The sequence below is a fragment of the Arachis duranensis genome, chromosome 7 (assembly GCF_000817695.3).
Source record: "Arachis duranensis cultivar V14167 chromosome 7, aradu.V14167.gnm2.J7QH, whole genome shotgun sequence".
Classification (NCBI taxonomy): domain Eukaryota; kingdom Viridiplantae; phylum Streptophyta; class Magnoliopsida; order Fabales; family Fabaceae; genus Arachis; species Arachis duranensis.
The window spans coordinates 16,457,906-16,475,476 of record NC_029778.3 but is presented as its reverse complement, the minus strand read 5'-3'; positions in this window follow the sequence as shown (position 1 = coordinate 16,475,476).

The following is a 17,571-nucleotide window of genomic DNA, read 5'->3' as shown; positions in this document are numbered from 1 at the left end:
GTATATCAATCATGCAACAACATCGGCATATTCTATTGCATTGTGAACCATATTTATTTGTTATTATAGGATGACGTTAGTAAGGGATTGTCTATTGTGGAGCTGAACGAGATATACGTGCCTTTCTGGTTGAAACCAACGAGATTTCTGAACAGGGTATGTATCTGGATCCAGATGGACTTTTTGGCATTCCGCATTACTTACAGGGCTGCTGACCCCATTCGAACTAATTTAGAGTTTTTTATTTTCTTCTTCTGTGCTTTCAGATCTTCATCCCCATCGAGGATATCTTCATGCACTGGTACTGCATGGTGATCGATTTTAGGGAGAAGACTGTGTACCACCTGGACTCCTTTCCGGACATCAATATGGTCAGCGACCGAGAGCAACTTATGGAACGCGTGGTAATGTGACTTCTTACTCTATAGTGTTTCATGTTTGAACCAAAATTATGCATTTTTGGTTGCTAATTTCGGGTCCATGCCACAGCTGGAAATGCTTTACGCCATGATGACTTCACCTACGTTTGGACCCCTACGACAATACACTCCAGATGACATGAGTTGGTGGCCCATACGGCGAGGAAATGGGATACCAAATTGCAACACCAGGTGCATGTTGTTTTGTGAGTTTTGGGTCTGTATCTTCTAACATTGAGTTACTGTGACGTATAACCCAGCTGAAATTTGCATTTTGCAGCGACAGCTCTGCTGCATGGGTGATACAATGGCTACACCCTGAAGGTTCCTTTAACCCCTATGAAATTAGTGACGTTGTAAGTACATGCATATAAACGTCAGTAGAACATGTCGATGTGCAGTAATTTACATTGCCCTAATGTTTGTCTTTCGCAGCTTGACGATTCTACACTCCGCGGAAGAATGGCCGTGTCCCTTGTGGGTGGACCCTTTAATGCAATCGGCGGCTTGGTTAGGATGTGGGCAGATCAGTGGCAGCGACGACGGACGCCGTGAAATCAGCTTCCTCTCAGGACGGAATTCAGAACGGCTCGGGGAAGCACATGGTGAACCAATACAATCAGTAGCTTGTGGACAGAATAAGGTTCTGCGGGACTACAACATGCCCCCCAGAATCATTTACTTTGTCGCTTTTGGTATTAGTTAAGCGTTATGTAATGCCTTAACTTTCAAACTGGATTAGCTTAGTTTATTATAACGTTGTCTAAGATAGTTGTACTTCAATAAAGAGTGTAATCAGGTGTGGGTTGTTGCAATTAATGCTCTGTAGTGATAGTTGGCTCTACCTTATTTGTCCTATGTTGGGGTTGTCTTTATGACATTATGTGCAGTGATAACTAGGAAAAAGTTAACGATGGGAAAAAATGAAGCCTGCAGAGAGTCCTTCTTCACTCCCGCCGAGGTTTATAACGCAATAACAGTGAGTTTGTTGTTATTTTGGAGTGGTTGAAACTACCTTTTTGTCGCCTATTTAAACACACACTCATAAGAAGTAACCAGAATATATCCTAAGATAAATTTTTTTGAATATTATCAATTATACTAAAAATATAATAGAGATACAAAAATTAAAAAGAGTTAGTAAACAGTTTCGTTCTTAAAATATTTTATTTTAATTTTAATATACCATTAAATTAAAAATTTTATGCATTTATTTAATTATATATTGTAATTTAAAAATTACATCTTATATTTCATCACGTAAATAATTATCTAAAAAAATATACATATTTTAACATATCAAAATCAACTTCTATACTTTTAATAATTGTGCTACTACTTGTTATCATTTTTGAATATTAATTACATCTCATTCTATTAGAAAATTTATTTATTGTAATATTTATGAATTAAAATATTTTTTATCTAAAATAGTTATTACAAACAAATTTATTTAACAGATAAAATTAAAAATTATTATATGATAATAAAATAAAGAATATTAATTAATAGATAGATATTTTTTATTTATTATAACTAATTTTTGAAGACAGAATAAGATACTAATAATTTTATTTATATTTAGAGAATTGAGATTTAGTTTGATGAACTAGTTGATTAGTTCTTAAAATTATATTATTATTGTTCATTAATTTTTTATTGAGTTAATTTATTTACTTATTTTCAATTTTAATATTAAATAAAATTTAGCAAAATAAATATTGTTACATGTTGATTTAAGCCTTGTAAACAGCTTAATGCATACATAACCATTGCAATAGAACCTTTAATTAGGGTTGGCGTTCTCTTTGCCTTAGAAACGGTAATTTGGACATTTAATGAAAGTGTGATTGACCTTGCATCCTACTCTAAGCCCATCCTCGTCCAGTGCATTGACAACGACCAGTGAGCGGGTCTGGGAGTCTTTCACCTTATGGGTAACTCCTTGTTGAAAACTTTATACGATACTCACACAGAGCATATACGGGAATGGAACCCCGTTCGAGTGGTAGATGGCGCGACCTAGGGAAACAATGGTTTCCTCTGGTTTAAAAGGCTTGTAACACAACAGGTGTAAAGCGCCCATATATCACCCCACTAACTTACGCTTTCTCTGGAAAAGAACGTTCGAGAACATGGCCGTTGTGGAGTCACCACCTTCCGATGGCCACTTCGACATGATGGACGATATGCCGGATATTCCCGAAGGAGAGACGTTGACCCAGCCACCACAAACTGCAAGTACAGAGTTTAGGCCATGTCTGTTGGATACGTACTACGGAAGGGCAAATGTAAATGGTTTATATGTGGTAACCACATATTTTTTTCAGGATACCTCGTACAATGGTGACCTAGCCAGCAGCGTGAAGGATCTTGTCACCACCGTGCAGTGCATGTCATCGAAGGTTGATGCATGCGAGGGTCGTCAGCAACAGCGCGATGACGTGATGAGCCTATTGTGTTCTGTGGTGAACATCTTTCAGCAGAACGTTGCCAAGTTGACAGGGACTGAGCCGCGAGTATGTGCCATTTGCAAGAGATTGCAAGCCGACAAACAAGCAACTGACACAGATGATCTCTTTGGCGACAGGACGCACCCCTTCGCAAAAACGTACACCTCCATCTATGGAAACCCAGTAGACTATGAGACCATGTTTCCCATAAATATTGCGGATGACCACGACACAGCAGTTCTCGCTGGCAACATTCCCCTTAAGGGTGCGACAGAGTTCCAAAGCTAGACAAGTGTTAGTGGAACCTGGGGTTCGAAGGTATGTATGTTACTCAGTTGCATATCCATTAAACACATTGCCTTTGTGTTATTAGGTATAGCATGTTTTTTCCTTACTTTGTTTCAGAAGGTATAACTTGTTAGTTAACAGTTTTGGTTGCAAATATTTCATTACTGTGTGATTTCTCATTGGTGTTGCCTTGTTTGATAAAGGTTTAATTTATTTATTTATTTTTATGTCTTAAACGCTCTTTTCATGTACGTCAAAGGGATTTTAAGATTTTACTCATGAAATGTATGCCCAATATCCCTAATTTTAGTTCATGATCTATAGTTTTATTAAGTTCTATGGTGACATTGATTTTGGTGATTAAAGATGGTATAAGTTTGACCAACAAGTAAAATATTGATATATGGCAAGAAAATAAAATCTAAAATCAAAATGATTCTCTCTCTTATAATTTTTTATAATTATTTATATCAAAATAATTTCTTATAATTATTTTTATAATTATAAAAAATAACACCAAAATAATTTTATAATTATATTTTTAATTATTATTTTCTTGTTAATTTTATTTTTAAAAAATTATTTTTATAATTATTTTTACTAAAATGATCTTTTATAATTATTTTTATTTTTTAATTATTTTTAATAATTTCTAAAATTAACACCAAAATTATTTTTTAATTATTTTTATTTCTAAAAAATAATTTTTTATAATTATTTTTTTGTTATTTCGAAAAACTAACACCAAAATAATATTCTCCATCTTGTTATTAGTTTAAAAATAATCATAAAAAATTAAGGGAGAAAATATTATTTTGGTTTTAGTTTTCCAAAATTACAGAAAGAAAAAATAATTATAAAAAAATTTAGTTTGAAAAAAATATTATAAAAATAATTATAAGAAATTATTTTTCAAAAATAATAATAATAATAAAATAATTTATAAGAGAAAGAGAAAATAATTTTGATTTTAGATTTAATTTTCTTATCATATGTCAATATTTTATTTGTTGGTTAAACTTATGCCACCCTTAGCCATCAAAATCAATGCCACCATAGAACTTCCCTTTTATTATATCTATGGGAGTTTGACCACAACATACAAGCAATTTTTTTCGCTGCAACATTTGTGGCATACTTCCTTGGCGTCCTGACCCAAACAATAACCCTTAACTGATGCAGGTTGTAGGGGAGGGCTCCTCCTCTCAAACAGGACTAGCGTTGCATTCAAGACGTACTGCAGTTACCCCCCTTATCTCAGGTAATGGCCTCTATTTCTCATCTCAACAGGGACCATCCTCCTTCCATCCAGGGGGAAATATCTCCGGCAACTCAGTTGTGCCAAACCCGCCACCTTCCCCGTTGATTGGTCGGCCCACCAAGATTCAGAGGAAAAGCGTTGGGATATAACATCCATTCTTCCCGCGAAAGGGCACCGTTGAAAACAGCTCTAAGTCTAGCATGACAGAGGGAATCCAGAATGGGAAGGGACTGGCCCCAAATCGCGCCATTGGACTTCCTGCTCTGGCACAAAAGGTCCCGCCAGCAAACTCGCTGAAGCTGTTCGGAAGCCAGCTAAACACTGCGAAACCACCAGACACAACACTGAGCGAGTTCCAAATTAAGGTCGCCATATATGCTTTTGACCTTCAGGCAGACCCAATGTAAGCCCTTTAATTGTTGTTTTGCCTTCACCCTGGAATTGGTTGTGTGCCCCTGTTAATCGCGGATTTCGTGCAGGGAGGAGCTAGTGAAGTTGGGGGACGTCGTCGTCAGGAGAAAAGAAATCCTGACACTCCGCCCAGGGGAAATGCCCGACGATATCATTTTCGATGCTCTGGCCATGAGACTCACTCTGGGGAGTCAGACTCCGGATGGGCCGAGTTTTTGGTGCTTGCCTCCCCCATTCACGGTACATCTCACTTAACTCACATTGTGGCCACTAACAACTTCTTATGTAATTAGAACTTACATTTTCCCCACTTTGTTGTCTTTTTTTAAAGAATGACGTTCTGGAGGCAAAGCTGCTGGCAGAAATGGTTAGGACTTATAAGGACAGTTGGATGAAGCCCTCCCACAATCTGGCTTACGTGAGTTGCTCTGTTACTCTTTCATTCGTGGAAAACATACGAAATCCCTAAGATCATTTCACGTATATTACCTGATCCCCTTTACAGGCTTACATCCCAGTCAAAGACATCTCAGGCCACTGGTATCTGATGGTGGTGGCGTTTGATGACATGAAGCTGTATCACTTCGATGCATGCATTGGGGATGAGGAGAGCACCACGAGGAAGATCATCATACGAAACTTGGTAATTTCTGTCCATGCACATTGCTTATAATCATGGTTGTGTATATATACTTGGAAATGACATTCACTTTGCAAGGCAGGGAGATGAACTATCCTGGATGACAAATCCAGGATGATATCCACCCCTGCATACCCTGCCTATCTCAGCTCTGTTGCCGGTCTCTCCAATTTATGAACCAATTCCTTATTTCGCAGCTAGACGACAAATCCAGGATGATATCCACCCCTGCATACCCTGCCTATTTCCGCAAGAGGGCCAGGGGAGTGATGTGTTTCGGCATAACAGAGCCAGATGACTTTGCTTCATGCCAACCCTGGTGAGTTCCGAAAGATACATGCACTTCACGTTAACCAAAGAGTCTTCATGCTCATGCCTAATACAAATTCTTCCTGTGCAGTCATGTTTCTACCGCATGTGTTTTGAATTGGATGGCCATGGGAGGGGGATTCCAGAGAAAGATCCTGCAATAGGTTAAATCTTTTTACTTGTTTATTCCAATTATCTCAGCTCCGTTGCCGGTCTCTCCAATTTATGAACCAATTCCTTATTTCGCAGCTGGACGACAAATCCATAAGGATGCAGACCACCCTTGGCCTACTGCTATTGCCCTTTAATGAACAAGGAGGGTGGATTGGGAAGTTTGGTTTAGTGTCCCAGAATTGACGGTAGCAACCAATTCGCGGCGAAACTCTTCACTATTTCATATGTTTTCTTAAATTTGTCTTGATTCCCATCTTAGGCAGAAAACTCTGGTTTCGTTGTTATTTTATTCTTCATGACTTGTTATTTTAGAACTCAGTCACATGAACCCAAAGTTGTTAATGGGGAATTATTTTATAACAGCTGTTTTTTTTCGATGGGTGAAGTTATAACTGATGATTTCGTGAAATTAATTATTGTTGTCGGGCTAGGTTCAGCATGATTTACGCTTTGCTGGGCCGGGGCAATGTAAAAAATGTTAGCCCAATACCCGCTTCTTACTCAGATCCCCCTATATGGCCACAATATATGGGTGGATAAGTTTTTTTGTTCAAACCGAAAGGTGCAGGCCTTTTAATAGAGCCTGGTCCAGCAACAAATTTTTTTAAATCGAAAGTCTGGCTTAACAAAACCACAAAAAACAATACATTTAAATCTGACCCATCACGCACGAAACCTTTTGCCTTCTGGAAGAAGACTTGAGTGGAACTCTGACTACATTATTTAATTAATTAGATAGGATTGACTGTTCATATCCGCTCGATTCCCACGCTATCAAGTGTGTTGGTGGTTTTCTATCTTGTGCTTCTCAGAATATCCCCTTCCTCTCCGTTGCTGCCTGGACAAAAAAATGGCCGCAGAATACGCCAAAGGTGACGTCGTTAGGGTTCTCAAAGTGGCAGGAGAGCCGTCGTAACCAATGGTAGGTTAAAGCTTTCTCATCTGTTCTTTCCATTATTTCTTACTCGACTATCTGCATTTTATTATATCTCTTACGATGTCTCTTCATATGCCCCTATCTGCAGTGTCTATCATTACCAAATGGTCTCTTTCCCAAAGCTAGCAACGCAATCTACATCATAGTCGCTGACGGGTCGGACCGTACTTACAAGATTGTATGCAGCCCCAGGGGGTGGAAAGAGGTCACTCTCGGGAGGGGATGGCAAAGGTTTTATCATGAATACAAGCTACAACCTACTAACATTCTGCTCTTCAAGTACAAGGGCAGAGACGACTTCAGCGTTCGCATCTTTGAGTCACCTGGTGTGGAGAGGACGTATGCTACGTCCGGTGGTGAATCTGGCGACATGACACCCCCCAGGTGCACAGGAACCGTCCACGCGCTCCTCAAAAGCCCCGGCCTCGAACAGGCTGCATCAATGTCCCTAGGAGTGCGGCTGCAGCTGAGGTGGAGCAGACATTTCATTCCGAGCACCCCTTCTTCATCATGCAGATCACAAAAAGGTTGTTGGGCGTCCAGTTCCTGGTAATGCCTTTCCCTCTCCACTATATATACACCTCTTACGTAGCCAGTATTTGGGGTCCACATTATCTGTTTTGTTCCCTTGCTGTTCCCTCTATCGAAAGTAATACGGCAGCCTGGGTGGTCCACATTAAGTTTTGTTCTTTTGCTGCTCTTTATTTTGTTGGCCTATGTGCCCTTGTACGTGGTCCACACCTTGTGTCTTGTGATGTTGCTTAATTGTTAATGGTTGGCTATCTGGTGGAGCAGTTGTTGACTTCAAATTAATTAGACAAATTTGTTGGTAACGCCTTGTATGTTGTTCTTAAATTCCTATGTTTATGGAAACAACAAGCACCCAATTGCATGCTAACTGTTCATAATGCCATCATCAATAGTTGCCATTTCAATCTGGTTGAATATCATGCACAAGGCATTCATGTTACCCATGCCTTTAGCTACATCTCCTTGTCGTTTTTGGTTTGTCCAGCCAAATGTGCCGCACTTTGGAGACGACGTCAGCGATGATGTGATGGTCACTCTGCGTGCAGGGGATATTTCCGTCCAGGCCTCCTATGGCAGATATGAGGGCAATAGAAGGCGCAATTATGGCACCATCAGCAGAGGGTGGGGGGATTTCTTGCGCAAGTGCAACATAACTGACGAGAAGCTGGCCGTGTTTGAGATCTCCAGGACCAACCCGGACGTGGAGCTGCTAGTCCAATTTGTTGACTTCGAATGAATCCAACTGGGTTGATGCCCAAGCTGACCATCTTATTTTGGATTGCCTTTTGTGATTTGGCAAAAACTTTGTGTTCTAACTGTTGATTTCTTACAACTGCTAGAATTAACTTTTGTACATCATACAATCTTATGACGTTTAAGTAGGTACTTTTAAAAATATCAGTGTTCTTTAGCTTCTGTTACTATAGTTAATCTTGCCTCCTACACTCTCAAACAGCACCATGGATGCTCTAGATTACTTTACAATCTCAATTCACACGGCACCATGGATGCCCTACACTAATTTTCAATTACAATTCACAGAGCACCATGGATACGTTAGTGCAGTTTCCAATCTCAATATAGCGCGTTACAAAATAATGTCATATAGCGGCCTGAATATGGTCGATTTGAAAGTATAACAGTCCAAAACAGAGTTTTCTATAGCTAGCCATTGTTTGTCCAAACATACAACATCAAGCATGATCTTCTACAAAACAAAAACACCTGCTGCATCACCTAACCTTTGACTAATATAAAGACCCCCGTTCCCACTGGATTGAGCTGTGAGCGCACTTACCACACGAATGATTACTAAATTCTGCCCTGTGAATCATAGCCCTCGTCAAAGGCAAGGTTCACTGCATCGTCCCATGCCAGCAGCTACAACGATACATTCAGTTAGCAATGAACTACGAATCCATGAATGGTCAATACATTAAATGAAAAGTACGACTAAACAAATTTGTTGACAAACTGTTACCTCCTCCTCCTCAGATGAGTCCTCCATTGTTACAGTCTCACCTTCACCTTCACCGCCAAAGTATGATGCACCCTCTTGTGTATTCATTCTGATGTTGGAATTTAAGTGGCAGGATACTCGATTATTACCTCTATGGCGACAAAGACCGTACCTCTTCACCCCTTCACCGTTTCTTTTCTTTCCCTCTTTTGACACCGCACCAACTGTGGATCCCTCACATATCCCTCTAGTGTTGAAGCCTCCCCAACTTCATTCAAACCAACTACATCACCAGAATCCTGAATCTCTTTCAGCCGCGCTATCTCATGAAGAACTTTATCCGTCATGTCCATAATTTCAGCTTCGTGACGACACGCAAGAACACACATTTCCCTGCATAGATCATTTAACATCCAATTGCGGCAGGTGATCGTTGAATCCCAGCAAAACAGACCTTTCTCCACAAAAGTCCTTACTTTCGAGCGAGCACTCTTGGACCAACGATCCAGAACAAGACTATCTGGTATGTTAGTCATCTCTAAATGTACCAGCACTGCTACAATGTGATCACACGGTATACCAAAGGACTCCATTCGCAAGCAAGAGCACTTGAAACTGTTACTGTCACTATAGTGACACACTTGCCACTCCCTACGCGCATTAGCTGACCTACACAAAGTGAATGTATCAGAAGTCTGGGTCCATGTGTGTGTTCGTACCTTCAGTGTGCAAGCGCGGAAAAGCATGCCTTGAAGTTGAAGAAAATTGCCCTTGTCAGCTTCTTTGCTGCTGACCTCTCCAAATCATGAAATGGACTCTGTAGAACTGGTTCCCCAACCATCGATAACAGATCAAAGTGTGCTTCCCTGGACCTCATTTGGGATATGCAACGCATAAACTGCTCAACAAAGTCCCTCAAATTATGGCGAGACTGCATGAATTTACCCAGCATTGAATGCAATCCTTCATACCTTGACGTTGTACGAAAACCCCCAAAGAAGTTGCCCACATCCTTCTCCTAGAGTAAAGGTCAGAAACCCATTGATTATCAGACAGGCCAAGCGCATCCACCATATAATGCCAATGATCTTCAAACTCCCACACCTCATAATCGAACAGTATGCATTTCTTAAATTCAGAAATAAATCTGGGGTTGCTTAGGTTAGAAGTGGCATTCCTCAGCAGATGCCACACACACAAATGGTGATAGGCCTCAGAAAACACCGCTTCGATTGCCTTTTTCATCGCTCCATGCCCATATGTTATCACACACCCATGTGCTTTGCCCTTCATGGCGTCCAGAAACTGTTGGAGCAACCAAAGTGTAAGTCTGCTCATTCTCATTTGCAACTAGTGCAGCGGCAAACACAATCATTTGGTTATGGTGATTCACTCCAGAAAACACAACCAGTGGACACATATACTTATTCTTCCGATATGTCGCATCAAATGCCACCACATCCCCAAACAAATCATAATCCAGCTGACTGCAATTATCCGACCAAAATACGTGCACCAACCGACCATCCTTGTCCGCCAAATAACGCACAAACATTCCAGGATTAGACTGCGCCGTTGACTCTAGGAACTTAAGGCAAGCCGTCGCATCCCCACCAATGAGCCTCCGTTGCTTCCCTATCTAGTTATACATGTCCCTCTTTAGAAACGGAAGGTTTTGGAATCCCCCAGCAGTCTGCACAAAAGATGAATAAATCTGTGGGGTTTTAATCCCAACTCTAAGCATCATGTTCATTTGTTCCAGGGCGGCTGCATCCATTTTCCTATGGCCCGGTAGCATGAAAGTTAGTCTATCGTCCAGCATCTCGTGGTTGTGAACGTCCTGAAAGTATGATATTATCCATCTACCACTTTCGGAGGGCACGTGGACGCACATCTCTGCCTCACAGCCGCATCTGGTCTCCGCCTTTGGCTCACGCTTGCGTCGCATGCCGTCGTTAACAGACCCCATTCCTCTAAACCCCTGCCGGAAACATACAAATTATTGTTGAGTAATCTCATTCCTCACATTTCGCCGAATCTTATTCTTCCTCACAGCAAAACCATTCATCTTCGCATACAAACTGTAAAACAAGAATGCCACCGATCGATCCAGAAAATGACACATCATAATCTCCTTTGCAGTTATTTCCTTGAAATTTATACACCCCAGCTCTGCAACGCCGTCCACTGCTATCTCTTCTCAGTTGTCAAAGAAGCTATCCCCAAAATTCTCCTCTGCATCCGACTCCACCCCTAATTTCCCATCATCAACTTCGTCACCGAATTCGTCGCCGCCTGGACCGAAGGCATCGCTACTATTGCCTCCCTCTTATTCGGCAGACAACAGCCGATAACATTCGTCCGCCGTGGATTCTCCCTCCATGCAGTCCTGCGCAGAAATGGCGTTCACGGACATCACACCGAATACTCTGTAACCAAAAATTGCCAAAAATATAGGGCTTCTCAGTCGCTCTTCATCTCCTCGCTCTACCAACTGGGCTAAAACGGTGAGTCAACAGCCCATTCATAGAGTGGGGGTTTAAATGCAAACTTGTCTAACTTGAGGGGTCATAACACTATATGCAAAACTATATAGGCAATGTTGTAAAAAACAAAAAGACCTGCCACCAAAGCAGATGCTTGTGTCAGAGGTGACAGGTGCATCAATCTCCTCATTTGGACCGGTGTAGGCAATAACTCACCTACTTCTAATTAGTCTAATAATTTTTCTATTAATTTCAAAAAGTAAAACCACAAATCTATATCTGTAGATTTGTCCCCCTTGTCTATACCGAAGAATTGGCCTTAGTATTAAACTAATTAGTGTATATAAATTCCAACCCTAACAAATAAAACCAGCAATCTCACTCACCATTAATAATTATATCACCAAATTTACTAATAGCTATAAGTTAACAACTTTAGATGTTGATAGATTAAACAAATAAAAATAAATACAAAGCCAACCTAACAAATCTCCACTTGGTTTTATGTTTTTCTTTTTTTTTAAATTAGAGTAGTAAAAATAGTAATACTAAAATAAAAGAACAAATTAAAGTAGACAAGTGAGGTGAGATAACCCTAATCAAGAATCACAACGCATCAACAACAAAAAAACTTATACTAGAGAACATCTTCATCATATTCGACAATATTTGTTATTGCATTTGACTCTTTATCCTTCTTACTTCTGAGTTTTGGACAATCTGATTTTTAATGTTTTTCTTTGTGGTAATACCTATGTCTACATTCGTTATAATTTTTAGATTTTTCAATATTTTTCGATTACCTAAAACCATCAAAATATTGGTAACATCAATATGATTTTCATTATCATGCCTCATTCTTTTGTGACTCAAAAGTGAGAATTTAACCTCATCATTATTTAAACTTTCACATCCATAGATAAATATTTCACGAAAATGTTTATACAAATTAGATAATGAACAAAGCAACATCATAACTTGTTGTTCTCTAAATGAAGTCTCAACCATCTTTTTCAACTCTATGATGAGTGATGTGAACTCAATAATGTGAGATTCTACAGATATTCCTTCTGCCATATGAAGTGTAAACAAACATTGCAAGACACTAATGTCATTAGCCACGGTTTTTGTCATATATAATGATGATAACTTGTTCCATAATGCAACTACTATTTTTTCTAAAAGAATTTCTTGTAATACATCGTCTGTAATGCATAACTAAATCATAGTAAGAGTCTTTTGATCAGTCTCTTTTCATTGTGTCACTTCCATTATGTCCCGCATTTTATTTTTGCCATCAATTGTAACTCGAACACCATTTTGTATAAGAAATATCATCATACGAACTTTTCACACCCCAAAATTAATGCAATCATCAAATTGTTTAATTCCAAACTTCATCATAGATGACATCTACTAAATAAATTTGTCCCAGAACTCTTTTGAGTTTTGATACTACTTATTATGAATTTAGGCGATAAAGAGCGGCACGGAAGCGGAAGCCTAACAAAATGGCACAAGAGAAATTTACGTGGCTCAACTTAAAATCAACAATCAAATATTTTATTATCAAACATGACAAGTTACAAATGGGTGACAACTTCACCTATTCAAAAATATCTAAGAATGAGATATCAAAGTGATAATATTCTACAAACCCAAATTTCAAATCAAATTCACCTAAAATACATATTGATATTACATTAATTGGTATATACAAACTCCACCATCACAAATAACACTAAGCTATTTATAATGTTAGAGATATAATTATTAATATTGCCTTCTCCGATCCCATAAGTTTAAGCTTTTGGGATGAGTTTCATGACATGGTATCAGAGCTCTATGTTCGAAAAGTCAAGAGTTCGATCCTTGGTGAACCCCAAAAGTAAAAAAAATAGCATAAGGCAAATAAAAGAGAAAAGAAGGCCTATGCAAAAATCAAACAAACCCAAAAAGAGGCTCTTGTTTGAGGGGAGTGTTACTACCTGGTCCGAGTCCAAGAACAACCACATAACATGAGCTTTTCCAGGGTAGCTTTAATGTCTTGGAGGATCGAATCTATTTCTCACAAATCATCATTTGACTTGATGACTTTAATCGGTGCTAGGCAATTCAATTCAACCGCTATTTTTCTAATTTTCTATATTTTAAAAAGTTAACTTTTAAAACTAACTTTGATAAAATACTTTTAAAAAATAAAAACTTTACCAAATTATATATTAAGGTTTATATTTTTACTATTACTTTGATTGGATTTTGTTCCTTGAATCAAAATAATGTTTTAAGTGTACACAAAATTATAATAAGTTGATTAAACTTTTATAAATTATAAGTGGTATTTTGAGTTTTTTTTTAAATATAGTTACTATAATTTTTAATAAAATTAGAATAAGGTGACAAATAAGTCTTTGAGGATTTTGATATTAGACTAATTAGTCACCGAAAGTAAAAAAAAAAAAATTGAGTCCACTACAATAGCAAATAAAAAAGAGCATATTATAGTAACATGTCTATTTTTACCATAGCAAAAGTATCCCAAATAATTACGATTAGTCCTTTATTATAATTCAATGACAACATTTTTCTAAAGAAAAGTCTAAACTTTTCAATTTTATACACTCAAACTCTGTAATCCTATCCTAACAAAATGAATAATTAATATCAGAAGCTCACCAAGCACGAGACGCCAAAGGAAAAAGAATGATGACAATAATAGAGGCGATGCAATATATAAAAGAGGATTCAACATTAACAGATTTTAGCTTTGTAGCTTCTTTTTCCTCTTTGTTGCTACAAAACTCCAAGATCGTTACAAAACTAAAAAGTTTTGGAGAGAAACTTTAACTGATTCATGGGTAAATAGAGAGGGTTGAGTAAGGGTATAAAGAATGTTAGAATATAAGGAGAGAAGGATTATCCATATAAGATTTCTAGTAATATAAAAAAAAGTACATGACAAATATTTTGTTAGGATATTTGTTAAGGATATTATAAAAAGAAAAATTTTGAAAGATAAAGATATGTTTAGTTTGTAATTTTTTGTTTTTTTAAAATTTTGTGAAAAAAAAAATAAAATGATATTTTTGTTTTAAGTTTTTCTTTTTACAAAAAAAATTATAAAAACAAAATATGCAAACTAAACACACTTTAAATTTTTTTATATTTTTAATGTCTTAAATATATTAAAATTTTCTATTTTCAAGTAAGTACGTGCATATATTCAAATATCCCATATTTTAATCGGAGTACACTTTTTTGTATGTATGAACTGATGATGAAAAAAACTACGTTTCGCATACACTATTCAAAAGATCAAAAGTATAGATATAATATTTAAACAACTTAATTAGGAATGAATTTTTTCATTTTTTTTCTTAAGTGGTGTTGTTAAGTATAATTTTTCATTATATAATATTTCTTATCTAATATGTTTTTGTTGATCTTATTTAAAAAATCTATAATAAAAAAATTACATTTAATATTACTGAAAAGAATTAAAAAAATTTATTATCCAACCTAATCAACTATGAAACTACCATTATTTTTCGAAGTTAGAACTAATGCATTATCCCGTGCCATGCACCGGAACATCATGTTACGTTCGAGGTTCATTAGACAATAACATAATATAAGTACCATGAGGAAGGAACTATTTTTAATGCCTTGCTGAAATTGCAAATAAACTTGATACTAAAAAGGTTGTGTTTTGTTTTTTTTCTTCTTCTTCAATGCTATTGCAGTGAAAAACACAATATGTTGACCATATTTATTGTAACTATATAAGTCTTTGACTAAGATATGATAGTTGTCTATGACCCGGTAGATGTTGAGTTTGATTATGATATGTTTTGGAACACTTCTCTGCATACAACATTTATGGTTGTATTTGTTGAGCTGCAACAATCGTTTTGAATTAATACTCTTAGTCCAATCATGCTTAGTGTTTGTCTCTGAGATTTATTAATCGTCATTACAAATGAACTAATAATTGGAAACTATCTTTGCTGAAACCTAAATGGTAAAGTTTGGTTGTTCCAAATTATGTTTATACGCGGTATTATGACGACTTAACCTACCTTGTTCCTTATTAATGACATACATTCAACTTGCCTAATCTTTGTACCTGCAGTCTTGTACCATTATAAAACTCATTGGATTGGTTAATGTTATGTAGTAACATGATTGGTATACCTACTTTCAGAGTCAACAGGTCCAGAGGCAATCCTGAGCAATTAATGGTATTAAGAACACCAGGTGTAATTGTGTCAAGCTCTGACTCCATCTTTTCTTCCTCCACACGTAAAATGTCCAAGCTTAAGTATATATTTTTTTGCCTATTAGGTGATCCACTATTAAAGCATTTACCTCATTGACAACTTCTAAAGTAGGACTGAGTATTGATCTATCTTTAAAAAATGTCATAATATTAAGATTAGTCAGTAGGTTTGGATACACAAAATCAACCATCTGGTCAAATGAATAATTTACATCAACAATCAAATTGTCCTCGTCAATCTATACCTCTCCATCAATAGAATTCCTGGCTAAGCCATCCCCAATATTGAATAGTCATTTTGAAAACTTACTAATTTTGTCTAGTTCTTCATCACTTGCTCCAATAGTTAATCGCATGTTCATCACTTGCAAGCATTTGTCGAGTGATTTGAAATTTTAACATGGGTGCCTCATCTCATATAATAAGTTTCGATATGCAAATTAGTTTGGCAAGAGAATTATCATGTTTAATACAACATACAAAATCCTCATTCAAATCAAGTGAGATCTTGAATCTTGAATGAGGTGTTCGACCATTCGAAAGCAAGAGACAAGAAATTCCACTTGATGCAACATTTAGAACGATGCCACAATTTCTTCTTACTGCAACTGATAAAGTATTGTATAGATACAATTTTCTAGTACCACCATAACCATACACAGAGAAAAAACCTCCAGCGTTGCCATCAACTGCATGAATAATCGAATCAAATGCTCTCCTCTAATCTTTGTTCATCTTAGATAGATTGTCAGTTAAGTAATTTTTGAGAGTTTCGATGTCAAAATTCAGCTCATCTATGATAAGTCGGTCCTTTGTATCGTCAATAAGATCCAATATTGGGTAAGGCATGTCTTTAAATTTTTTAAGGACGTACTGTTGGCTTAAAGTTTGTCCTTAATCCTTGAAAGTATCATATTGATGATTTCTTTGTCAAAAAGATGTAGTTTTGCAAAATGAATAAGCAACAATATTAGTAAGTTAGGTTAATGAAAAGCAAATTCTATATGAGGTGTTGACACTGCTGATGAGCGGATAATTTGTACACTTTTTGGCATTGTTTTTAGTATGTTTTTAGTATGATCTAGTTAGTTTTTAGTATATTTTTATTAGTTTTTAGTTAAAATTCACTTTTCTAGACTTTACTATGAGTTTGTGTGTTTTTCTGTGATTTCAGGTATTTTCTGGCTGAAATTGAGGGACCTGAGCAAAAATCTGATTCAGAGACTAAAAAGGACTGCAGATGCTGTTGGATTCTGACCTCCCTGCACTCAAAGTGGATTTTCTGGAGCTACAGAAGCCCAATTGGCGCGCTCTCAACGGCGTCGGAAAGTAGACATCCTGGGCTTTCCAGCAATATATGATAGTCCATACTTTGCTCAAGATGGATTATTTTTGATCCTTTGATCATCTTTGGACATTTAGTTCTGAGATCACTTTGGGGAGGCTGGCCATTCGGCCATGCCTAGACCTTGTTCTTATGTATTTTCAACGGTGGAGTTTCTTCACACCATAGATTAAGGTGTGGAGCTCTACTGTACCTCGAGTATTAATGCAATTACTATTGTTCTTCTATTCAATTCCGCTTTTTCTTGTTCTAAGATATCACTTGTTCTTCAACTTGATGAATGTGATGATCCGTGACACTCATCATCATTCTCACCTATGAACGTGTGACGGACAACCACCTCCGTTCTACCTTCGATTGGGTGAATATCTCTTGGATTCCTAATACACGATGCATGGTTGATCGCCTGACAACAGAGTGCTCGCCTGACAACCGAGCCAACCATTCCTTGAGATCAGAGTCTTCGTGATATAGGCTAGAACTGATGGCGGCATTCAAGAGAATCCGGAAGGTCTAACCTTGTCTGTGGTATTCTGAGTAGGATTCAAGGATTGAATGACTGTGACGAGCTTCAAACTC